The sequence below is a fragment of the Cibotium barometz genome, chromosome 14 (assembly GCF_041138505.1).
Source record: "Cibotium barometz isolate CiBa-2024 chromosome 14, ASM4113850v1, whole genome shotgun sequence".
NCBI lineage: Eukaryota > Viridiplantae > Streptophyta > Polypodiopsida > Cyatheales > Cibotiaceae > Cibotium > Cibotium barometz.
In genome coordinates, this window is record NC_141059.1 from 10,508,302 (window position 1) to 10,536,083 (window position 27,782).

General features: G+C 38.1%; 1 pseudogene; it reads left to right on the forward strand.

The window, feature by feature from the left end:
* LOC147631659 (uncharacterized) overlaps window positions 1–25,602 on the forward strand; it is a 71,285-nt pseudogene extending 45,683 nt beyond the window's left edge.
* Window positions 25,603–27,782: the final 2,180 nt, after the last annotated feature.

The window sequence follows — 27,782 nt, forward strand, 5'->3', positions numbered from 1 at the left end:
TAAGATATTTCTTTTGTAAGTATCTATAATCTTTCTGTAAGATACCTCTTACCATGTGAAAAATCAAAAGGGGTTTTTTAGGGTGCATATTCTAGAGAGAGAAGTATCCATTAGTGAGGAAAGCTCAAGACCTAGAGAAAATAAATTTAGATAAATAATTAAGATTAATTTTAAGTAAATTAGATTAAAGTGGTGAGTGCATGATTTTATTGGGACCCTACACATATGGACATGTGCACCACCTCTCCCCAATATATTAATTGGATAAAGAGAGAAAACACCTTTACAAAATACTGGAATATAAGTTTAAAAAGTAAATAAAAAATAAAAAATAAAAAATAAAATATTCCCATGCACATTAAAAATCAAACCAATGCTTGAGTGTAAAATATTAGGCCACTACTTTGAGAATGATGACATGAATGCTATCCTCGCTATAAGAAAAGCAAGGCTATGGAGACTACTTTGTATATATATTTGTGTATAAAGCTTGGCACATGAGCAAAAATCTTGGAGGTCATTGAAAGCAAGTAGACGCTACATGAACTATGTCAATAGAGCAGAGCTATAAAATGTTTATGAGCATCCGAATAAAGAGTAATTAACCTGCAGTAGTGATGGCATATAAGCAAGCGGTAAAATTGTAGTAAAGGAATTTTTAAACTCGGAGAGAAAATAAAAGAAGGCAATGTACTCAACACTGGAAGTGGAGATGAGAGGCATCTTTAAAGATGCAAAGAGCACATGGAAAAAACAATTGTTGATAAATAGCCCCATCTAAGACCATGCAACTAAGCAAAGTAAAGAAAACTAATACTGATAAAATTGTAACTAAACAAACTAAAGAAAGCTAATGATGATAAAATTGATAAGGACCTAAGTTTACTTTATAAAATCTAGCCTTGTTTTCGATTGAATTATGGTTTGTATGATAAGAGCCCATGCTCATAATATTGTGAAGAAAGGGAGAAGAAAGTTACATGCTTGAATACTTGAGGTTTTACCCACCTTTTATATATATAAGGATTTACTTGTGCTATAGGTTGTGTTGTAAATGAGCCATTGGCAGTGCCCAAAATTGCAAGCACATGCCATGTGAGGGGTTAGAGAGAAGAGTCACCTCAAATAGCACTGATTGGTTACATATCATGCCAAATTTCAACCAATCATTAACACAATTGGGAGTAGTTACAAGTTTAGTTAAATCCTTAACATCAGGTTCTTAATGTGTAAGGTTATATAAGGAAAACCTATAAGGAAAAATATAAAACTTAAGGGGGAAGATGTGTGTCTATAGTGATCTAGAGGGCTAGGTCAGTGCTTAAGGTGGCTAGCCCATTGCTTAAGGTAGCTAGGGGGGAAGATGTGTGTCTATAGTGATCTAGAGGGCTAGGCCAGTGCTTAAGGTGGCTAGTCCATTGCTTAAGGTAGCTAGGCATAAAGAGCGAGGATTATGCTCGAGGTAGCCAATTTAAAGAGAGAAGGTGTAGAGTACCAAGATAATGTTCAAGATAGCCAATATGGGGAGACATGGCCTAGGAGATGCCTAAATAGAGTGCCAAGGTGAAAGGGCCACAAAAAGGGGTTTTAACCCCTTTTTAGCATCACAAGAAGAAATTAGAAACAAGGCAAAAATTGGGCAAGGGGGGATTTGATATGGCATCTCATTAGAACCTTCAAAGAGGAAATCTATATTGAGCTCAAGGAGGATAGAGCTCAAGGTGAAAGGCTTTCAAGGGGGTTTTAACCCCTTTTAGCATTAAGAAGTAATTAGAAACATGGAAAGAATTGGGCAAGGGGGGATTTGATTAGAACCCTTGAAGAGGAAATCTACATAGAGCTCAAGGAGGAAATGTAAAGGGTGTAGAAATAAGTGCTTGTAATCACTATGAATTGTGTTTGTGTTAGATCAAATCAACAAGCGATTGATCAAAGGCTAAGGTATAGGGTTCCCTTATGGTTATGGCTACTTATGTTTAATTCAAGGGATAAATAAGGCCAATACCATACCATGTTTAACTTATTTAGAATCTCCATATATTGGTGAATGTTATGCATGAGTACATTTATTGCTACTTATGTTTAGTAGTACAACGGCTAAATAAGATCCATAACATGTTTAACTTCTTTAGAATTTCCATATATTGGTTGATGTTGTGCAAGAGTACATTTATTAGTAGGTGTAGGTGGTGACAAATAGACTTTAGTCTAGCTTTCTAGATATTGTAAATGGCATTTAAGAAAGTATTTATAGCTAGTGGTCAAAATCAGGCCACTTGATATCTATCTTTATGAGAGGCAAGGTGAATGAACGTAAGTCTAGTGCAGTGCTAGAAAAAACTGTCCTTTAGTGTATTTTGCACTGGTTAAAATTCAAAAAAAAAAAACGATTGAATTTACTATGGTCTTTACAAAAATCGATAAAATTTATAGGTTTTTAGTTAAAAAACCAGTTAATAATGAGATTTTGAATAGGGAAAACTGATTGCACTCCAACTTGTCTTTTTTCTGACTGGTTGGGGAAAAAACGTTTTTCTATAGCACTAGTCTTGGAGAGGAGGACGTAATGCAAGTATTTTCAAGAGGTAATCAATCCTAGGGTGGCCTCAACAGCTAGCACATTTGGAACCAATTTTGAGCCTTGACTGTGGTGGGGCTGTCATCGAGACTCTGTGTGCACGCAGCACACACATACAGGATTAGTCAATTTTAATTGAATGAGAGTTGTCCGTAGTAGCGTGCGTAAGGGAGGCCCTGGTGCTAGTACTTCATATCTACGGTTGTGATTATCGTTCGCACTCATTGGACCTAGCTTGGGTTGGTGGACCCAGTGTTCACGAAATAGCGAGGTTTAGTGTGAGGTGAATGGCAAATTTTGAAAAATAACCTTGAAATTCCAGAATAACAATTCACAAAAACCTACAAATTTTGAGGGATTTTAGTTATAGTTTTGCTAAAAAAAACTTGCAAAAAATTGAGGTTGAAGGTTTTTTTTTTTGAATTTTGAGGGATCTTAGTTATAATTTAGGGTTAAAAAAACTTACAAAAATTTGAGGTTGAAGGTTTTTTGAATTGTTGGGAAAAATGTTTCTTATTAATAAAATGTGAAAGTACTCTCTTCTTTACAACAACGTTAAAAGCATACGGATTGCTGCACGTGCCGCGAACTTATGACATTGTTTTTCCTGTTGCGAATAAAGAGTGGGGGTTGGTGGTGTGGGGAGAGGGAGGTTGGTGTGGCGATTATGAAAGGTCTGTAAAACAGCAACAGTCGTTTAAGATGCCCTCCACGCTACCCTACATATAATCATTTTGCACGTGCTTCTTACGTCAAATTGGCACATGATAATGTATGCCCCCCATAAAATAATACACACATGATAAAACTATGCGCATTGCGGTTCATCAACTGCAAATTGCACGTGCTTCATGATATTTTGTGAATCGCACATGATAACACCACGTGGTTCATAAATTGCAAATTGCATGTGATTTATATGATAATGATAATTGTGAATTGTATCAGACCGTGCGGCACTCCTCCAAAAAAAAAAAAGCTTTTTTTTTCCAACCCTTAAAATTAAAGGCAATGTTTAGGCTTTATCAGGATTCAGACTTAAAAAATCACTACAAACTACCTAAATGCCGGGATTTATAACTAAAATGTGCAAATTTCATCCCTTAAAATTAAAGGCAATGTGAGATTCCAACCCGGATTTTTGAATTTCAGCCAAGAAAATTACAATACGAACCAAGCTATGTGAGCATTGGTCCAATGCTAAGAAATTGCAAATTGGTCCAATGCTAAGAAATTGCACATGGTACTTTACGAAGTGCACATGATAATATTTGATGCTCAATACACAATTCACAAAATTATAAATGCCCGATTCATAAAATTATAAATTGCATGTGGCTTATATGCACATTAATAACTGTAAATGGCACATGATAATACTCAATGAGAAAACCTACATGGTGCCTTACACTAAAAATTACAAATTCCACATGGTGGTAACGCTAATTGTAAATTGCACTTGATATAATGTTTGATGATAAAACCACAGTGCAAACTCCATGACATGGTTTTTTAGATGCACATGACTAATTCTTAAATGATAAAGCAACGTGTTCCAGTGCTAAGAAATTGCACATTGCACACATGGTAATTATCACAGCTGTAAATTTCAATTGATAAAACTTGATAGTAAAAACATGCCATTCATAAATTACAAATTATGTGTGGTTGATATGCATAATCATAATAGTAAATTATAAATTAATAATATTTTATGACAAAACCATGTGGCCCAATGCTAAGAAATTGCAAATTCCACATGGTGATATACAAGACATGGCTTGGTCCATTTTGAGTTTAAAATCTCTCTCTCTCTCTCTCTCTCTCTCTCTTCTCTAAGAAGCTCCTTTAAGTAATAAACTCACAAATTTTATCAAATTAAATTACTTAGCAAGGAGAGATTGCAATAATGGTTTATCTAAGAGTCATCTTCAAAGGTGATCTAGATTAAACCTTGTGTGGATAAGAGTACTGGAAGATAACTACATTAAGTGTGCCTTTTCCAAACCACTTAGGACTTAAGAACTTAAGATGAGTGTAACTTTTTTTGGCTTCTGTGACCAACTCTTCATTATTAGGGATGTTACCTTCCAAGTATACATTCAACATCTAACTATCAAGCTCCTTTTATCTGAATCCTCACTTTGCTTTCTAATGTCCTTGTTTGACTACCCTTGTTTCATTAAATTGTTTAGATTGTTTAGACATTTATGCTCATTTATCAACCTCAACCTCTTGTTATTTTTCTCCACCTTCATCTTTCCCTTCTAATCCTTTGGAGTTTTGGGTCCATAAAAAAATATTTAACTTGAGAATTCTCCTCTTCCTCCTACCTATCTAAATCCTCTTCCTTTATTTCAATTGGACGTAATATGCTGCTCACCTTGACCAAGCAAATGAACATAATTTAATTGTTATAGTCTTAACTACAAGTGCATGAGTCTCACCACCTCCCCATGGCCAACTGCTTTAACTTGATTTTGAGGGTGTGATTTGTTTTAAGAAACATGGGCATCATGTGTGTGTGTGAAGCTTAAGGTGGATCAAACAAGAGTGAGCTCATGATTAGCAAGAGTGATTAAGATTAATGATATATGATTAAGAAGATGATAACAAGAGAGTACTAGGCGAGTTTATTCATTAACAACAACAAGCGCATTCTTCATTATCATCATGCTCATAATATAGACCTTGGGTTATATTGTGATTGTAGCCATATTTGGTAGTGATGTGTTAGGACAAGTCGGGGCACTTTTTTCCTCTTTAGGAGGTTCTTTCCCCCGTGCTAGTATACAACCATCTTGGGGTAAACTTATCTTCTTTGTATAATAGCACACATTCATTATCTATCTATCATTTCATTGTGTGCTCCCTTGAGATTCTCCACTCTGTGTGTGTGTGTGTATGTGTGTGTGTGTTTCTACAGCCCTATTTCTAACATTTGGTATCAGAGCATACGCTCCTCGTCCCTGTGTTGTTGCCTACCCTTCACCCCGAGTTGCATGTCTTCTTGAATTGGATAAGGAGCCCTTTTGGGAGAAGAAAGAGGACTATGAAGTGTATAGTACTTTGTACTGCAATTTTACAATCAAGTTTTTGTTTCGGGCGCGTTTTAGGAGCTATTCACACAGTTTTTGGTCTTTTGCAGCAGCAGACATATTTGGGGACCGGATTTGCACTGTTCTTCATTAGATTCTAGAATAGTTTTGTTAGATCTACTACATATACGGGTGTGTAGATACACAAGACAGCATCTATGGGATTCACTTCAATGACATTGATCTCTGCATCTTAGGAGTAAAATTTCTACTCACTATTCTCTACATTTTTTGATACACCTTGCAGGTCTTTACTATCAAAAAATTTTACTCACTATTCTCTACATTTCTATCATGCACCTTGTAGGTCTTTATTGTCAACGACCTTATTAATAGCCACCTTGGTTGTATCAAAGAGAACTCATCACTTTGCAGGTTATGTGATTACTTGATTGGGTATTATTAGAAATGACAAACAATGATGCATTTCAGATATTAGTCTGTTGAGGATAATCTTGATAGGACTGACTACCCGTTATGGTCCTATATGATGTTGCATGTATTGGTAACCAAAGGGTTATGGAATGTTGTGGTTGGTATTGAGAAATTCCCTTTGTTCTTCTAATTAACATGATGTAGAATGTACTTCTGTAGACATGGACTAGTTTCACATGGTGCATTACCACAACATAATATACCTCCTACATAGGAACAAACAAAGTGGGATGGAAGAGATATGCAAGCATATGCATTAATTGTTTTGTCAGTTAAGATGAGTATCATTCCTCACATTCAGTCATGCAGTACTACTAAACATACTAGGGATGTACTTGCATCATCGTACTAGGTATGTAATGAAGCACGTGTTACCTATGTACACAAGTAATTAGAGTCAGAGCATATGGATGTGGGAGACTCCATGGACAGTTTTCTTATAAAAATCAAGGATTTTAAGGAGCAGTTGGCCAGTGTTGATGAAATATATTTGGATAGCTCATTGGTGCATACTAATGTCTTGAATGCATTGCCGAAATCGTATCAAGATTTTGCTTCTACCACCATCAAACTCATGATGAAAGGCAGTTCGAATGCCTTGAAGTATGAGGAGTTGGTTTCTTAGCTCTTGCAAAAAGAGCAATCCAAGAAAAAAAAAATGTCATACATACAGGAGATCAAGTTTTTGCTGAGGCAAAGGTAAATCCTTTCCTTAGGGTAGTCAAAATCAGAGGCATTGAGCAAGCCTATAGACAAGGAAGGAGACAAACCAAAGAAAAAGTACAAATGAAACTATTGTAGGAAACCTGGTCACTACATTAATGAGTGCAAGAAACGACTGGAGAAGGAGAAAAAGAAAGACTTAAGTATGGTTGTAAGCATCCAATGTAGAAAAAAAATAATCTACAAACTATGCACATGATGATTGGTCTTTCATTGTGCAATACATTTATAACCCTTTGCATAAGGATGTGTGCATGGCTGTTATAGATATACATGCTTGGTAATTTGACAGTGGTTCTAGTAAGCATATTACTTGTCATCGTAATTTGTTCTCATCACTTGAATCTTCTCCACAGGGAAACACTGTAACATGTGGAAACAACTCCTAATATCTTGTAAAAGGAGTTGGTAAAATTGTTCTCTCACTAATGCAAAAGGTGGAATAATCATGCTTTCAGATGCATTATATATACTAGGGATCAAGAAGAACTTGTTATCTATCTCTGCCATTACTAAGGCTGGCTTAGTGGTTCTGTTTGAGGATGATAGATGTATTGTTCATGATTGTAGTGATGGTAGGATAATTTTTGCTTTTGGTACTTTGTCTCATGGCCTTTATAGAAGGCTAGATGCATATGAAATACAAAGGCATGTTGTATGTATAGTTTCTACCACAAAGGCAATGGGTGATACTAAGCTGAGGCATGCACGATTTGGTCACTTGAACTTTGGTAGTTTGTTGCATTTGCATAGACATGACATGGTGTGTGAGATGCCACATCTTCAAGTCCCTATCAAAAATGTTTATGGAGGATTGTACTCTTGGAAAAATGTAGCGGACATCATTTTCCAAAGATGGTTCAGTTAGAGCTATCCACAAATTGTAGCTTATACATAGTGATGTATGTGGTCCTATGAGGACACCATCTATTGGGGGCTACCTCTATTTTTTTCCCATTCATTGATGATTATTCTAGATAAACCTCGATATATCCATTGAAATAGACATTAGAGGTTTTTATGAGCTTTAGGTACTTTGCTACTATGCTTCAAAATGCTTTTGCATGTAAGATTGGTACTCTACATACTGATCGAGAGAGGGGGAGTATATGTCTAAGGAGTTTTATGCATATATGGCTAGCTGATGATCATGGGATAAAACACTAATGTATTGTGCCATATACACCTCAGCAAAATGGTGTAGCTGAACGTAAAAACAGGTCTCTCATGGAGATGGCATGTTATATGGTTAAAAGTTAGGAGTTACCTCATGGTTTCTGGCTAGAAATAGTCATGTGTGCAACATATATTTTGAATAGTTATCCTACAAAGGCTTTGTATACAATTACACCTTTTGAAGCTTGGAATGGTAGAGGCCCTCTATGGCTCATTTATGCATTTTTAGTTGTCTTGCTTATGCACTTGTGCTTGAGCAACTTCATAGCAAGCGTGATGTGATAAGGTTGCTAAATGTATTTTTGTGGGATAAATCTTGAAAAGTAAGGATTACCATCTATATCATCCTACTACCAAGCGGATTCTTGTAAGTAGAGATGTATTTATGGAAGATGCAATTCAGCCTTTGCTTTCATGTAAAAAACAATAAAATGTATGTTCACGTAGAGGACATATTCGACACTCTCCTTCCATTGTTCAATGCAAGATACATTGATGTAGAGCATTCGGGTAATCAAAGAAATGCTAAAAATTAGCCCACACAGGTTACAAATAAGCATGTTTTTCAGCCAACAAAAAATCAGCCTATTGATGAGGGAAATGTGGATGATGTAGTTGATGAGGAAGAGGGAAATTAAGGAGTCTAAAAGTATGTTAAAATGGCTAGTACGCACACTACGTTGTGACAGCAAATTGGCCACTCCTTTGCTCCAGTAGAACATGTGTAGGCTCTCATCATGCATCTCTTGTTTGATGCAGGTTATGCTGTTATTGCCAATTTATGTGTGATGAAGAGGAACCTATCTTCTTTGATGAAAATTGGATGAGTGCTGTGAAATCTAAGTATGATTCGATATACTAAAAAATGATGCATGGGATTTGATAAACTTGCCTCTTGGCAAGAAGGCTATTGGTACAAAATGGGTTTACAAGCTCAAATGTAAAGCGGATGGCAGTGTTGAGCGATACAAAGCTAGGATTGTTGCAAAGGGTTATGCACAAGAGAAAGGCATTGATTATGATGAAACCTTTGCATCCACATGTCATATGGCTACCATGTAGACTATCATTGCACTTGCAGCACATAAAAGTGAGAATGTACGTCAGTTGGATATCAAAAATATTTCTTGAAATGGAGATTTGCATAAGGAGGTCTTTGTATCTCAGCCTTGTGTTTTTGTTTAGAAAACCTAGGAATCAAAATTATGGGGATTGAAGAAAGCTTTATATGGTCTTAAGCAAGCTCCCAAAGTATGGTATGAAAAACTACATGCATACTTGGTTGCACAAGGTTTTTGTAACAGCCCAACTAATAGTAACCCTCTATATTATTAAGGAGACTAAGGATGTTTTCTTGGTCATTATGCTATACATTGATGACATGTTGCTCATGGGCCCTAATAATGATCATATTTAAGCTTTTATAGTTGATTTAGAGAAGTCTTTTGAGATATAGATCTTGGGCCATTGCACTATTATTTGGGCATTGAGTTTTGGTAGTGTAATGATAATATTGTTATGCTGCAGAGGAAGTACATAGATGCATTGCTGAAGAGGTTCAATCTTGAAGACTGTAAACTTGTGGCTACACCTATGGAGCTAGGTTTACGATTAGTAGGTCTCTTTTGATGTTGGCTTGTATCAAGAAGCTATTGGATGCCTTATTTTTTTGTGTAACACCAAGCTTGACATTCAGCATGTGGTCTCAATATTGAGCAGATTTATGCAGCCCAGGCACAAAGCATTGCCAGTCTATCCAATGGGTATTCTGTTACCTAAAGAGCACTAATCACTTTGGGTTATTTTATCCCAAAAGGGGATATGCATTTATAGACTCAGATTGGGCTGGATGTTATGACACACAAGTGTCCATGAGTGGTTTTTGCTTTCACCTTGGTGATTCATGTATATCATGGCTCAACAAGAAGCAACTCACTATGGCTACTTCTAGCTATGAAGCTGATTACATGGCAGCATTTATAGCCACCACAGTTGATTGTGTTTGGCCTCAAGCACCTTATTTATTGATTTGGATATTGGTGAGTCAGCTTCAATGATAGTCACAGTGCTATGGTAGTGTGAGGAATCGAATTTTTAATGTTTGCACAAAGCACATTGAGGTGCACTATCATTATGTCAAGAAGAGATGCTTTGCAATGGTAATTAACTTGTCTTATGTGCCGATACAAGACAACTTAGTAGATTTATTTATGAAGGCTCTCCCACGAGAGTAGTTTGAAAATTTTTGCAAAGCTTTAAACTTACTTCCCTTTGGGGACTAGTCGCGGCTCCCTATAATCCAAAGGGCCTGGCACATCTCTGGAGGTCTAGTGCCAGCTTACTCCTTGTTCACATCATCACTTCTAAGGGGGATTTGAATCCATATTTGGTAGTCATGTGTGTGAATACACTAGGACCAACCAGGGTACCTTTTTCCTCTTTAGGAAGTTTTTCCCTCATGCTAGTATACACCCATCTTGGGGTATACTTATCTTCTTTGTATAGCACACATTCATTATCTATATATAATCTCATTGTGTGCTCCCTTGAGCTTCTCTACTGTGTGTATGTGTATGTGTGTGTGTGTGCATTCCTGAAACCCTATTTCCAACAGTGAGTGGCTCATCCATATGCCACATCATCATCCTCATCTTTCACATAACCATTACCCTTATCTCATCCATCATAGCACCCATTCACATGGGGCTTCTACATTGGTACACGGGGGCACCACATATTTTAGCACCCTCCCTTGGTGCCAAGTTGGCCATACATACCAAGGGGGATAAGTGGGAGACCATACATAAATTCATACATGGTCATCATTCCACATGAGCTACATCATCGATGCTCAAAGGTGGCATTTCTTCATTATGGCAAACATAACATGGATCTCACACATCCATGTTTCATCACATACATAGACCTCACACATCTACATGTTGTGACATACATATAGGCTACATCATCACTCGCGAGGGTTGCCTAAGCCCATGGTTGATCATACATTAACATAAACATTGTTGACATCCATCATAGTATCATCATGGCATCGACATCCATTTTTGACACGACCATATCATGGTACCACCATCATAACATCATCTACATAGGCATAGACATGGCTTGCATCTTGACATATGGTTTCATGGAAACATACATTGGAGCATTGCATACATTGCTTTACCATAACATGGAGAATCATCATCATTGAACCATATAAGCAATGCATAGCCTCTTCATCCACCATGGCTTCTCATTGGAAAGTATCCATTGAACATAGCATCAACTTGAGGCATAACATCCGTAAGGTAAGCATACCATGTAGAACATTGAGTCTTCCTCATCATTGTAGCCTCCATCTACATTGGTCTTCATGGCATCACTTGTGAGGAGGCAGCATCTATAGACGTCATAACATTCTTCATTGGCATACATAGTGATATAGTTTTCCATAATCATGAAATCTCAGGGGTTGCACTATGAAGAAATCCTTTGTATCATGTGTGGAGCATTTAAAAAACCCTTTACACTTACATACTTTTGTGAATAAAACGACCCCCTTTTTATTCATAAACTTACATTTGTTTTCAAAATTGGTTAAAAATCCCCTTTTAAATGTAATTTTGTAACTTTTTAAAATTAATACACCCCTCTTGATGAACTCACATGCTATACTTACATATTTTTAGGTGAAACCCTGGGGATGAAATGGGTATAGCATTTCATCACATGTTTATCATAGGGATGCCATACATTCATCATGCCAATATTGGATAGAAATACATGGCATTTTATCATAGCATTTGTCTACATATCATTGGCATCCATTATACTTTCATAGACATGCATTGACATAGTGTATTAAGCCATAACATAGGCATGACATTGACACATCCTCATGAGCATGGAGGGGAAACATAGCATAAAAACATTGTGGAATCATGGCATTAAGAGACTTGAGAATTTCCATCATACATGACATTTGCATCATTCTTGGCATACATCATCCCCACTTCAATCATAAAATGGTTAAAAATTATGACTTTTAAAATTTCACAAAGCTTGAACTTACTTTCAGATAGTGGGTAGATTAAAGTGGCCTTTTAGGGGCATTGCCTCTAATAACATGTTAAGAAACATGGTCAGAGTGAGCTCATGATTAGGAAAAGTGATTAAGACTAATGATAGATGATTAAGAAGATGCTAACAATAGAGTACTAGGCAAGCATATTCATCAACAAGCACATTCTTCATTATCATCATGCTCATAATATAGGCCTTGGGTTACATTGTGAGTGTTTTATCCATATGCCAGATCATCATCCTCGTCTCTTCGACATAACTATTATCCTTATCTCCTCCATCATAGCACCCATTCACATGGTGTTTCTACATTTGTACATGGGGGTACCACATATTCCAACAATGATCAACATTAGGAAGGGGATCATGTAAATTGATCCTGGAATGAAGGGATGTAATGCATGAAAAATATGAGTAATCACCATGTAAACATGATGCCTAAGTGTGTTTAGTCTCTCACCAAGAGAATGGAAATAGCCTTCCACAAGCCAAGAGAGAAGCCATGAGCTCCAAGAAACATAAGTTTCCATTTCTAAAAATGATCATCAAAAGTTTCAACCATGGTCCAAGTCCCCTCTTTTATACATGGACTTGTCCCATTATTAACCCTATTGAATAAAGTTCCTACTTTATTACAAACCATCCCTTCCCAAAGATTTTATCCTCAAAATCAATAACATGTACAATCTCAAAGTATGAGACTCTAATGTAATCAATGGGAAGTGGTTAAGAGTTCTCAAGTACATCCAAAGCACATATACAATGAAAATCCGGATGTATACAAGTCCACAAAGCTTCAAGCCCAAAGTGTATGAGTGGGACTGTTATGACAGCCCTTCTAGTCGATGAAGACCCTTGAAAATCCTTCATTTAGACTCCATATATTGGGCTGAAATTGATATGTACACTCAGCCATATGTAGCCCACATCATAATCTTTCATTAGGATACGCCATGAAGCTTGTTGGAGTAGAAAAATAGGCCCAATAGTAGACCTTCCCAAAGCTGTCCAGAAATTACAGCATGTATACTTCTTTGTGTTGAGTTTGAGAGAGTTGATGGATTTAGAGTTGATGAAGCTATGAGTGCTCCCGGAATCCACAAGAATATGTGCAACCCTCCCATTGATGGTCCCCACCAACCTTAGTGTGCTTGGGTTCTTGCAACCCGCCAACAACTCTTGTGAGATAGAGCATATGCAAGCTGAAATTTCTGCATTGGTAGGCATGTCTCCGTCCACAAGGCTTTCCTTAACTCCACCTCCCGGATCAAACGGAAACTCACTATCCTCCGTGATGAAAGAATGGTCTTCAAGTGACTCCTCATGTGCTTCTTCATTGCAATCCTCCCATTCCTCAATGTCATGAGAGTCATCCTTGTTCTCTTCCTCATCCATGAGGATCATAGTGGCCACAATCTTCTTTGATTTGCACACATGCCCGGGTGACCACCTCTCTTTGCACTTGAAACATAGCCCTTTGCTTCTCAACTCCTCAATCTTTGGATCATCCATTCTTTGAGTCTTCTTGAAGGGTTGAAAGGGCTTCTTCTTCATGAAGTCACTACTCTTTTTGGCATCAAATTGATGTATCCCATTCTTTGGCTGTCTACCCCCAAATGATGTAGGAGTTCTTGGATTAGAGGATGGTAATGTAGAGGTAGGACCTTTCCCAAAATTGTAAGAAGTAGTGGTTTGTTTGAGTGTGTCTTTGGTGAAGGTCATGGGCTGAGACCTCTTGTACTTTGGCTCATAGAGTTCGGCTAACCTCATAGCTTCTTTGAGAGAGCTAGGCCTTTGAGCCGACACATCCGCCTTGATGAAGTGTTCAAGCCCATGCACAAACTTTTTCATCTTCATGTCTTCACTCAAGCCTTCCACGTACATTGAAAGCTTCAAAAATCTCTTGATGTAACCTCTCACCATCATCCCCTTTTGAGAAAGCTCATACCATTCTTCATGGTATCGGTCGAGCACTAAGGGTGAAATGAAGGCCAAGTTCATCTCCCGCTTCAATCCTTCCCAAGTTGATGGCGTGTTCCCTTGTTTGACCAAGTGCCTCCACCATTGATGAGCATAATCTTCAATATGTAAGGAGGAAAATTGTACCATATCACGCTCACTTTTTGGGTAAAGTTGGAAATAGGTGTCAAGCTTGGTAGCCCACTCCTCCAACTCTTGCGGAGATGACCCGTCACCTTTGAACTTTGATAGTGAGATTTTGTCTTTGACATCCTTGGAAGATATGTGGGATGGGTTATCATGTTGGGTAGAGGGCTTGAATCTTTGCATCTTCGAGTATGACTCCATAAATTGTGCAAAGTCTTTGTAATCCCTCTTGATGATATTCGACAATTCCATCCACTTCTCGTGAGCATCCCTTTGTCTTTGGGCAAAGGACATTTGATTCCAATCGAGTGCAATCTCCTCATCATTCACAAACACATGTCCTTGACAAGAGGTCTCCGTGCATCCACCATGAATCCCCGAGTGGATGCTCCCAATGGATCCTCTTGTACGGCCTTCATGGAATCCTCATTCAAGACGCCCTTGCCTTTTCTTTGCTCATAGTCACCATAATTCCCATGCTTTTCTTGTGCTTGAGACTTCCCAAACTTGTCCTCCACCACACCAATCCGTGAGGATAATGTTTCAAAATGAGAATCAAGCTTGGAGCCTAAGGTCTCCAACCGTTGTACAAGCATTTGCATGAGGGTGTCATGGTTAACCGCCGCTTGTGTCCCTTGAGAAATTTGATTATATACATTGCCCCCATTGTCTTCATTGATGAATGCATCCCTTGCATCCATATTACCTTCCATGTCCTCATCACCAATGATCATTTCTTGCACAACATCCCCACCCTTGCGTGGTCTTCCCTTCGGCATAGTGAAGAAATGCAAGATGTTGGTAGAATGCCCAAATGATGTCGGAATTGGACAAAAGAAGGTTCTATGGGTAGGTAATGGTGTCTACTATCCTCCCAAATGAACACAGTAAGAATTAGGTGTGGGCAAGTACTCTCTGTTTTAGGGTTTGTGCGGGACAGCTGAAAGTAGTAATTTGGCTCTAAAACGCAAAATATATGTCGGAATTAGGATTTTGACGGCTCTATAGAAAGCTAACGGAAGATAGAACCTACCCCTAAAAGCATTTTGATTCAGTCAAAGTGGAAGTATATTCTGTTTGACTTTGACCAGAAAGTCAACATGACTACTTTGACCGAGATTGTGATATCCGATTAAGGGGTTCTATGGCTCATTTGAAAACTCTCAAGGAGTAGAATAGAGTCGTGTAATCACTAGGACCTAATCCCAAAAACCCTAGGACTGAATTAGGGTTTTGTAAAATCCCAGAAATTCCCAAAATTCGGTCCCAAAGCTCAATCCGGCTACAAATGATTGGTGTTTCTCCCCTTGGTAGTTGTGAATAACTCTTCAAGTGTATCCATGGGATAAAGCTCCAATCAATAAGCTTGTTTGGCTCCCTTGTTGGAAAAATTCCGCCAGAGTCTCCTTTGTAATTGGAACCAAATCTCAAATGAAAATGCAACTTCTCAAATCACAATGCAATACTCTTTGTATCCCACAATGTCATGAAAGATCATATGCACTCTTTGTCCATCAAAGCATTTGCAATATCCACACAATATGATGGAAAAGGGGCCCCATTGCCCAAATGCATCCACAAAGTCGATGGTGAGGATTGTTGAGGACGCGCGTTGAAGCTTGCCGATCTCCCGGCCAAGCTCTTCTCACCCCTTCACCGAGTTTTCCTCCAAGGTGAAGGTTGAGGCCATTTCTTCACACCGGTGTACCTAATCCCCCTTTGTACCGCTTTACCAAGCAATCACGGCACAAAGAGTTCAAGCCATTCTCCCCTTGGCCTCTCCAACCAATGCCAAGGTACCCTCACACATTGCTAGATTCTATAGAAACTTGAAGTGGTAGCAATGGTGAGTGTAGGTACAAAATGATGTGGATAATATCAAATGATAGAACAAGTTTGTTGGCTTACAAGTATTGAGCATGACTCATGCCCTTTTACAATTTAGAACTCATCAATAAAGCATGGACTCATGCCTCAATCCATCATCCAAAAGCTCCAACTCAAACCAACAATTCACAATGCCCTCACCATGGCATTTGCATAAGCATTTGTTAACCACAATCAAGGCATTTGCAATTGCATTCCAACAATCCCTTTCACATCATATTGACAAATGCATGCTTCCAAAACTTATGCTCTCTTATGCCCATGTGTAAAACATAGCATTGGCATGGCTATGTATAGCATCCATAGTGTCCATATGGCATCAAGATGAGCATGAGGGACTCCAAAAACATTGCATAAGCTTGCTATTCCATCAATGGCATGCCAAATGAGACATAATGAAGAAAATCTCCCAAAATGTGATCTATGAATTGGCCAAGCTCATGTGGAATCAATTCCTTTCACCATTGCCATCAATAATGCATGGAGAAGCAATATTGGCATGTGAATGGTCAAGCTTTAATGGTTAATTTTTGAAAATTAGGGGAGTTTGAATGTGTCCAACCCTAATCCATTTGCAAGCTCCACCAAATGGTTCAAATTTGCAAGAAATTGATCAAACCACTCACCAATGTCATCCGGAAAGCTTTAATTGGTAGAAAATGTTGAAGAAGCCTCTTGTTGAAGAAAAACGTAGCCTCTTTTTGCTCCCTGATTTGCAGCCAAAGAACACCATTTCTCCCTCTCCATTGGCCATGAAATGCTCCCCAAAATCTCACCAAAAAGGGCTAAAACACTTAGCAATCCTTCATAAAGCTTGTGGCTAAGCTTCATAGCTTGGAGGAGGCATGGAAGAGGCGACGAAAATCAGCGAAAATCAGCCCCAGAAGTGAAAATTTAGCCCCATTGCTAGTCTCCATGCTCATTGAGAGAAGAAATCACCATAATATGATGCTTGCAGCCATCTATGTTGAGTAGAACTTGGCAATGAAAGCTCAACTTTCAGCCATGGAGAAAGGTTCACAAGCTCCCAAATCTTGAGAAAAAATTTGCAAGAAAGAGGCTCAAATGAAAGATCTCAAGAAGCTCTACAAAAACCCTAAGGTTTGGCATCAAAACGGGTAAAGGAAGAGCATCCCATGGCTATGGAAAGCTTGAGGAAGAAGAAGATGATTACTAAACGTGATTAGCAGAAAAGTTAATTGCAATTAGTCACTTGCCCTAAGTTTTGGCCCGACTGCCCCAAATTTTTGGTCCAGAGGCCCAAAATTTGGTCCAAAAATGGCAAAATTGGCCAAAATCACTCAAAATTCAAGCAATTTCCATGAAATGCTCACCATCTCCATGAGATTAAGCAAGATTAGAGAAGATTTGTCAAGAATCACTCAAGGATTACAAGAAAATGAGAAAAAAAAATGAAAGAAACTCAAATTTTCAAGCAAATTTTCCCAACAACCCATGCATGCCCATGATCAAAACCAAGAGCTCTGATACCAATTGGAATGAAGGGATGTAATGCATGAAAAATATGAGTAATCACCATGTAAACATGATGCCTAAGTGTGTTTAGTCTCTCACCAAGAGAATGGAAATAGCCTTCCACAAGCCAAGAGAGAAGCCATGAGCTCCAAGAAACATAAGTTTCCATTTCTAAAAATGATCATCAAAAGTTTCAACCATGGTCCAAGTCCCCTCTTTTATACATGGACTTGTCCCATTATTAACCCTATTGAATAAAGTTCCTACTTTATTACAGATCCAATTAACATGACAACCCCATTAATACAATATCCATGCTTCATATGCAATTATAGAGAGTCTTATTGTAATCTTGTCTTTTCTATGTTGTAAGCACTATTCTCTCATATCATCATGCACATTAAGGTCTTTTATATGTTATATGCACTCTTAAGATTCTATCATGTCATGTACACAAAGTTCATAAAATGAGGAACCCGGTTTATAAGCCTATAACTAGTCATGGCCACACCTTGGGTTACTTACTCTTAACAACCTAGTGAGAAAATGATTATGAAGTATAAAAGCTAATCTCCTATGTTTGTAATCATATTCTTCCATTTGTGCAATAGAATGACTGTTCTCTCTAATTTTTCATAGATTGTCTCATAAACTAGGGTGTTAGAGAGCAATTGGTGTTAGAAAACACCACCCATTGATAAAGGAAACATGATGGTGTGTGAAAATGTACATAGAAAAAAGAAATGTGATGGACACAACTCTCCACATGTAAAAATGGTTCTCTTAAGCTTGGTTCAAGCTTAGCCCCTGTGACACATTTGTTTAGGAAAGGTAAGAGTGTAAATCAACCTAACACCCTATTATATTTATGCTCCTCTTCACTATCAACATTGTTGTTAGTTGTTGACAATATAATTTTTCTAATTTGAAGTTACTAATGTTGCCATTCTCAGACTTTTTATTACAAAAAATGCTTAGGTTAATGTCTCCTAAGATTTCTAGATTAACGAATCTACCTAATTTTAGATTCATGGATTCTAATTTGGGATTTCTTAAATATTTTAATTATTGAAACCTTTAATATATAAATCTAAAAATATTTCCTTGGAGGTTTTAGTTATTGGCACCTACAATCTATGAGTTCGAAAAGGTTTCCTAGTCACATCTTTGGTTGTGGTGATGTATTTAGTAGGTTGCTTGTGGGAGTTACGACTCATAAGTGCTTTTTTCTTTTTCCATTTTTAAATACTTAGGAGTTACTTCCTTTGTAAATGACACAAAACATTGTTACTTGGTCTTTTAATCATGAAAAATGATGTTCAGCCTAAGGACTTTATAATGATTTGCTCGTATTCCTGGGTTATGTACCATGGTGCTACTTTTGTCCCATGCAAGTTGCTATTCGTGGTTATTAGGCCTATTACCTAATGCCCCTCCCCTCCATAGCATCACCTTATACCCTAGGATTGAAAAGATTGGGAGAGAAGAGAGAGCTTGAGCTCTTAGAGGCATACACATACTCACACAACAATGGATAAGGCACACACAGAGATGGAAGGCTAAAATTTTCTTCTTCTTATTGCTCTCAACAAAAGGTCTACAAAGAATAAGTGAAAACCAATATAAATACTAGAGTACTATGTAAAAGAGGTCCATAATGTGAACACACTAAGTAGGTGAGCTAGCAAGATAAGTATGCCATAACTCGGTTGGACTAGGTAGGTGTAGTTCAGCATAGAATCATTGGCAAAGATCTGTAATGTCAGCTGTACCAAATACAATAGTGTTGTAAAGGTGGAATGGTTTTACCTAGGCATATCATGAGTGTCAACCTGTGCTGAGCTTTACATCTCAACACTCCCCCTTAAGCTCAACCCCGTCTCCACCAAGACTTCAAGCATAGTGTGAAATATGCGAAGCTTCTCTACTCCCAAGGCCTTTGTGAAATTGTTAGCCTACTTGCTCCTCTATGCTGATGTACATGAGATCAACATCTCTTGCCAGGACCATATCTTTGAAGAAGCAAGAATGAACCTCTATGTGTGTGGTCCGTGCGTGAAACACTAGGTTCTTGGCCAACTGTATGCTACTAAGGTTGTCGAATAGATGATTACATGCCTATCCACATGTAACCCCAAATCTCCAAGTAGCTTACGTAACCAAGCTACCTCACATGCTACCATTGCATCACCTTTGTTACTCTGTCTCTGTACTTGACAAGGTAACTATCACTCCTTCTTGTTGATGCTCTATGTAACAACACCACTCCCAAAGAAAAACATATACCCGGTAGTAGATCTTCTGTCCAAGACGCTACTAGCTCAATTTGCATCAATGTATCTATACACCTGCAATATATACTAGGCTCATAGAAGAGGCCATAATCCATTGTGGACCTCATGTAGCATAGTGTGTGCCTCACACTATCCAAATGTGGCTTCCGAGGGACCTGTATAAATTGGATCTCCAATCCAATTGTGGAGTTCATGTCTGGCATGGAGATCATTCATGTAGATCAAGTTTACCACTATCTTCTTGTACATAGTGGCATTCTCCAAAATCTCACCTATGTTTGCACTCAGCTTGCCATTCTGATCCAACAATATAGAAATGGTTTTAGCAGCTAGCCATACCATATTTTGACAGCATGTCCAATGCATACTATCTCTGTAAATAGGGTTTGACCCTATCCAACTTGCGTGGTCTTTGGTGTCCTTGCATTGTTGCCATAGCATTCCTTACACACCAGGTGTCCTAATAGTTGGAATTCCAAACTCCTTATCAAGCCTCTGCTTTGAGCCACCACTAGACTCTCCATCAACATATAAATGGCTTGCTGAAATGTCAAGCATACCAAGAAACTCATCAACCTTCTCTTTACCTTTGTGTGGTGCACTGAACAAGTAGGAATAATTTTCTAACACAGCCTACCACTCCATGGTCTATTAATGGACCCACTTCTAGAGGATTCTCTCGGTCCACTCAATGACTCTGATTGCTAACTTGTATTCTATATAATCACCTGCTCTTGTGCATCAGTCCCAATCGAGTCTTTTACAGTAGCATACCAACTTCTTATCTCATCAAAGACATCCATGCTTACCCTCATCTCACGTGTGATAAGGTTATAATATCTGTACCAACTACTCATCTCATCAAAGACAACATCTCATCTCATCAACGACAACATCCCTTCTTATCCTCATCTCACATGTGACACGGTTATAACATCTTTACCCCTTTTTTCTTCAAGGGAAACCATGAACATACATTTTTTAGCCTTTGGATCCAACTTACTACATGCATATTAGGAATGTGTACATATATAATGTATTCAAACAATTTAAAATGTGAAAATTTTGGTTTTTTGCTAGTATAATTATCCTTTAGAGTCACACCATGTTGTTGTGGGGATCCTGTTCATAATGTAAAGCAGTTGCACAGTTCTTCACCCCAATATAATGGGAGGCATGCTCTTCACTGACGTTAATACATAAGCAACCTCTGTAAAATATGCGTGTTCTTCCTCTCAATAAAACCATTTTGCTGTGGAGTGTACTTGCATGTGAATTACCTCTGAATTCCATGATTTCTCAAGTACCCATCATTGAACTCATTGGAGAAGTACTCTCTTCCTCCATTTGACCTCAGGGACTTAACTTGCAAACATGTTTTTTTTTCAACCAACATTCTCAAATTATGAAATTGAGTAAACACTTTGCTTTTCTCTTTTATGAAATAGACCCACAACTTCCTTGTGTGGTCATTAATGAAGATACATAGTTTAATGACCCATAACTTCCTTATATGGTCATCAATGAAAGATACATAGTAATCACATCCTCCCATTGATGTCGTCTTTGTTGTCGGCCCCTATACATTTGAGTGCAACACATCAAGTGCTTGCCTACTTACATTCTTGTTATGTGGAAATACATTTTTTGTTTTCTTTCTTATTAGGATTATCACTCCCCTTCTTGGCATCTTTGCTAAAAGATTGGTTGATTCTACCTTTTTCTTATAGTTTCCCTAAGAAGGCTTTCTCTTTACCTTTTTTGACTGGCAAGAGAATGCATTTTCAACAAATGCCTATTCTGCCACATACATACTAGTTAAATTTTTTAAGGATTTCTCTTCTTGTTTGTAAGACCAACTCATAAAATAAAGGGAATAGGGATTCATGAGCTAAAGTGTCAATGCAAAACTCTGGTACGAATCTGATAAAGCTATAAGGATAGTAGACACCAGTGAAATGTTTGAATATGCCTCATCAATATGTGCAATCTGCTCTCTAAGATCTTTGATTCTTGTGAGGGACTCATCCATTCTATCTCTCATTCATATGGTCAGAATGTACGAGTAGGCCACTCATGCCTCGTTACACACCTAGTAAAGTGTAGCAAGTGCATCCCAAGCCTACTTGGTAGTCTTAGTGAAAATGAAAAATAATTATCCTTTTCCTCATGGAAAGTGCATGTGCCTATGCATCCATGCCATCCCACTTGGCTTATTCTATTGTGATAGGTGTGGAGGTTAATGCCATAGCTATATCTAAACAAGTATCACCATCCAAAGTACCTATACTATCCAACTTAGAAAGATAGGGTGTGCTTTAATTCCATAACAACCTTCCAAATCCCTTTGGAAACCGATATATGATGTATCATACAGGACCATAATGGGTAGTAGGTCCTATCAAGATGATCCTCACAGTAGGACATTTTGGAGGTCATTCATAGGGTCTTGTAAGAAAATGGTCGATTCTTATTTTCTCTGTCTAGAAAAATTCTTGAAATATTAAAATAAAGAGAATGTAAAAGTCATAAAAGTGTAGTCTCTAAGTTAGAGAGGTAAATTTTCTCCCACACGGCTATCTTAAAGCTCATTGGAACCGTCTTTGAAATGATACATTCAAAACTGCAAGAATAAAGTTAGTTCAGGAGGATACTATTGTACGGAAGACAGTTTGGAGGGAATTAGAACCTTCATCTCCAATTTCAAAACACAAATACAAGCCTTCTCTCACCATAGCCAGTCCTATTCTTTCACTCTGCATCATATAGTATGCTTACTCATTCCTAGAACACTCCAATGGAAAACAATCATGTACACACTCATTCTATTGAAGAGTCCAATCATGAAAGCATTAAGAGAAAGTACCGTCTGCACATTGATCTAGATAGTGCATATGTGCCCATTCAAAAACGCAGAAGTGGATAACTATTGCTCTCATTAGATGTTAAAGAACATATGAGGTTGTTGGGGAAGCAACACATAGACCTTTGGTGTGATGGCTCCATCTATCCTATTGACCCCTGTACTGCTTCACATCCTCCCTTTTCAAATCCCACAACTCTCTTACGTTTTGCAGGTGATGGCGCCATAGGCGTACTAGGATATTGCAAGTCAATTTCTTACATGCAAGAAATAGAAAGGCATTATTCACAACACTTAGCAAATGAGCTTCTTGGCTTGTCTGGTGAATGCAAGACACAGAAAGTTAGATTAGAAGAACAAGAATATCAAATCAATAAACTAAGAAGTGACCTTCGTAAATATAGAGAAAAATACACAATCGTTGAACGGCGCATACGGAAAAGAAAGCTCAAAAACATGAACTTGAGGCTCGATTTTGGAGGCCTGAAGAAGAGAATCCAAGCCATAAGGTAAGATTGCACTGAATGCATTCCCATTCACATGTCTTTTGTGTTGGCAGTTAATATTATTTTATTTGCTGGGCTTCTTTGGGATTTACATGTTCTCTACGTTAGTAATTAGTGCTGTATTTATAGGGTTGTCATACATCCTGACAAAGAGAATATTAATCCTAATCTTAATCCAGCAAAGCAACTGAAACCATTCATGACATCAAGAATGGCAAGAGAAATGATAAAAGAGAAGAAGTTCAAGGTGGTTCAATGAGATATAGTGGATGAATTTGTAACCAACAATATAGTTTCAGCTATGGATATTCAATCTGCCATGGATTCAAGTGGAGTCAGTGTTATAGTGCCATCCAGAAGTTAGTGCCATCCCTCCTTGAGGCCAAAGGCATTAAAGCAAAGCTACTTCTAACACCTAAAAAGGTTTGGAGACATAGGGAGGAATTAAACACAGAACGGCTTCACTATGTTGGTCACTCATACCACATTGTAGGAGAGTTTAGGGGAGAAGGTGGCAGCACATTCTACAATGAACACAACAATATATTCATGGACTTAGAGCTCTTGCAAAAGAGAATGGTGGAGTTCTATGATATTACATTTGAAGAGGTAGGAGGTGTAATTCAGTTTGTCATCAAGCTTGATGAGTGCGAGATTATCAAGGAGAAAAAGACGAAAAGGGTCACAATAACACTTATGAATAGGGCTCTTTGTAATTGCAGTAGGGATGATCCAAAGTATTTTAGTGTGCAGTCTGAGACAAACATCTGGTGGTGGCTAGGTTCATTTGAGGCTTGGGGAGTTCACCTCAAAAATTTTTAGTGTACGACGTGCGATCAAAAGGAGGGGTATTTTAATTCAAAATTTGGAAAATTTTTAACAGGATTACAATAACAGGAGGGGTATTTTAATTCAACTTCAAAAAAAATCCGTTAGTTCATAAGTAAAGAGGGGTGGTTTTATTGAGGGAAAAAATTTACTTAAGGGGTTTTTTAAATGCCCCTTGAAAGCACATGATACATATATTTTTTAGAAGTGCACCCCTCGAGATTTGAGGTCAAGAAAGAGGACCATGAATCCTTGTTTTGGATATTTCATCAGACACATATCCCCAATCTCATCAAAGAATAGATGAATGCACACAGGATGCTCCATGTAGAGAAAAGGGAAAAATTTCAAGTCCAATGGCATCTTGCGGGTGATTTGAAGACTCTCAAGTACTTATTTTAATTGCAGCAAAGGGGCCAATGCAAAGTCTCCATGCCTTTAGTGCATGGACTCTGCAAGGGTGATGGACTCTATGTGGTGGAGACGACCATTGAACAAACAAATTTTGGATGAGAACTTTAAACCAGTGTTTGAGATTCCGCTTTCCAATGTGCATATATGCATGCTTCATGCTTTGTGTCATATCATAGAGAAACTGGTATATCTCCACATTGGCTTTGGTTGGAAGATCAAGAATGTAGCAGAGAGGAAAGAAGCCATCAGTGCATTGGAGAAGGTGCTATAAAAAATTGGACTACATGGAGGTAATGTCCAGATTCTAAAGGACACTAAAAAGTCATCAAATGAAAAGGAAGTTTCAATGAAGCCCTCCATTGGAGGTGTTAAGGCAAGAAGATTTCTTTCTAAGCCAATGAATAATCAGCAACACAAACCTACAAAGTTAGGAAAGTAATATACAACAACCTACACAAGTTGAATCGAATACCAACAGTGGAAAAAGCATCATAATGCAGTGAAAGACCGTGAAGGTTCTTTAAGGAATATCAAAGCAGATGTTTGGCATTCAATTGATACTCTATTCCAAATGTGTGAGAAAGTCAACTACTCCCAGTAAGACAAAAAGATCTTTCAAGACAACTCACAAGCGTTCAAAAAAGCATTCAGAGTTGCTTGGACTGACACTAACATTACACACTACATGGTATGTTTCTAGCTTTTTCTTGTTTCCTAGCCCTCGATACTAACTTACATTGTATGTTTTCTTATGCAGATTATTCTCTACAACCACATGCCTTACTTTATCAACAAGTATGGAGATCCTAGCATTTGGAACACACAAGGACTTGAGAAATCACACTATATGGCTCAAAATGCATATTTCAGGCACACACAACATGGTGGTGGAAAAAGTAAGGCAAACATCCTACAAGAAGTGTTCCAATGGTTCTATAGAAGGATACTACAACTACATAAAAAAGAAACCTTGAGGTCATCCAAACTGATATAGATACTCAGACATATGGAAAGGAAGAGATTGAAGCGTTCTGAAGCATTTAAAAACTCAGATGCCATAGAAGCACAAAACAAATGGAGAGAACAAAAGATTTTTATTAATCATCGTTGGACAGATAGATATAACACATAAGTCTTTTAAATGTATCTTTCCATTCTAATGACTTTGGCAATTCCAATGAATCTGGCTTTTGTTATACCTAAGCAAACGGTGTTTGCCATACTTTTAGTTCCTCTGGGTTCTTTATGCCTAGAGACAATGCTACTGCAGCATATGTATGAAAGTAACCCCTTTGGTTGTTGCCGGAATAACCAGGGTAGCATCCAAAAATTTCTAAGGTAGCAGACTTCTCTATCAAAATAATCTTCTCATAACTCTTAGGAATAATCATTGCACCTAGGAACAGGGACAATGTCTTTAATACAAAATTTGCAACTTTCCCTTCCTGGGGCTCATGGCATTGTGTGGTAGACTATAATCTTTGCCTCAGACAATCTGCTTAGGTAGTGGGAGAGAGTTGCGTCTTAGCCACAATACTCCCTTTTATGCCGCTGCAAGAATTTGTCTTTGACTTCAAATGTACTCTGCAAAATAAAATAATTAAGGAAACATAAGTCTACATATCACATTCACACACACACAGACACACAACACACAAATATACAAAGAGAGAGAGAGAGAGAGAGAGAGAGAGAGAAAGAACCCGAGTCTCATGTGTCTCACGAACAGTTGGTCTTGCCAAAGGTTAATAGAACTTTTAGTATCTTTTCCTACTTTGTTCATAAACTCCTTTGTGGAGTCATTCAACTTATCAAAGCCATATTTGGCCTGCAGCTCCATGAAGGTTTTATCATTTGGCACAAATCCATCCTCTTTGAATTTCTGTGCTTTGCCCAAACAAATACTGGGACACTCTTTACTCTTATAATTTTCCTCCAATGCTAAGTCATCTAGATCATCTTCCGAGACAAAACCACTACCCTCTTCCTGAAAATTGGCAATAGCAGATAAAGCAAAATCTTCCCTCAGGCTGAAAATATTATGAATGTCAGCCAACAGCACATAACATTTGTTATCAAAATAACGAATTCTGTGGCAGCACTGGCAATACTAGACCACACTGCTCCACTTTGAAGAGATCTACATCCAGTGGTCTCTGTATTGTTGACATCTTTAGAGCAACAATATCCATCGACTTCACCTCCTCTTCCTCCTATACTAACTCAATATCGTCCTCAACTTCTGTCTCCTCGGAGGGTAACCTATCTTCTGGGGGAATTTCATCTTGGATAGTACCTTCATACAGTAGTTCTTCACTCCTTTCAGGAAGGTCTTTATAGAGGCACTGCAGGTAGCATAGGAATCCAAATGGCGCATAAAACAGTCTGCAACAACTTAAGTTCAAGGTACACCAAGAAGGCTTGCAAGAAGATAGGAGTTCCTGGTACTTCTTGTATAGAAAACTATTTGCCTTCTTGCTTAGTACACAATCTAGCAAGTGCACATAAGCCTAATTGTTTAGCTGCAGCCTTCCTTTGGATACTAATTTTTCAAAATCGTCCCTGTGTTTCGACAAGTACTCTGCATGCTGATGCAAAATTGACTCCACTTGCAAAGGCTTATTAAACATCTCTGCAATAATGTGAAAGTCTCTTCAGCAGCTCCCGCATTACAGACAAAATCGAAGAGTTTCTCATCAATTAGAGCTAGATCATTGCTCTCAAAAACTTCTTCCTTCTTTTCCTTCATGTTAGTGCTAAGACGTTGCTCCTTCTTCTTCTGCTTCTTCCTCTTTGGCATCTCTTCCTTAGCCTCTGTTGAGAAATCCTTCTTAACAGAGAGACTCTAGCGAGTAGGTTGCTTAGAAAGGGACACTAGACTAAAAACACCTGCTTTTTCTTGTTCATCTGCCTCCACATCTAGGTCTTCTGAATGGGTTTCTTCATCACTATGATCCTTTACAAAGTAAACGGGGTAACTTGATTCTCCTGGCTCCACAGTTGGAAACCCTTGATCTTCTGTCTGTCCTCTCACAAGCTGTGGCTTATCTATCCTTGCCATAACTTTTGTTGGGTCATCAGTGGTGGTGGAGTCAATAGATCTTTTTTTTTTGTGCTCAATCATCAATAGCTTTGCAGACTTCATCCGCATGTCGCTCCTACCCGCAACACTAAACTTAGGATCCAGCGCAGTGACTCCCCGCTTAAGCTTTCTTTTTTCTGAGAAGTAAGAAACTAGCATAAATTAGAAAAGGGGAGTAACCCCTTATTGTATTTGTGCAATTTGGCGCGATAAAGCAAATCCATTATCCC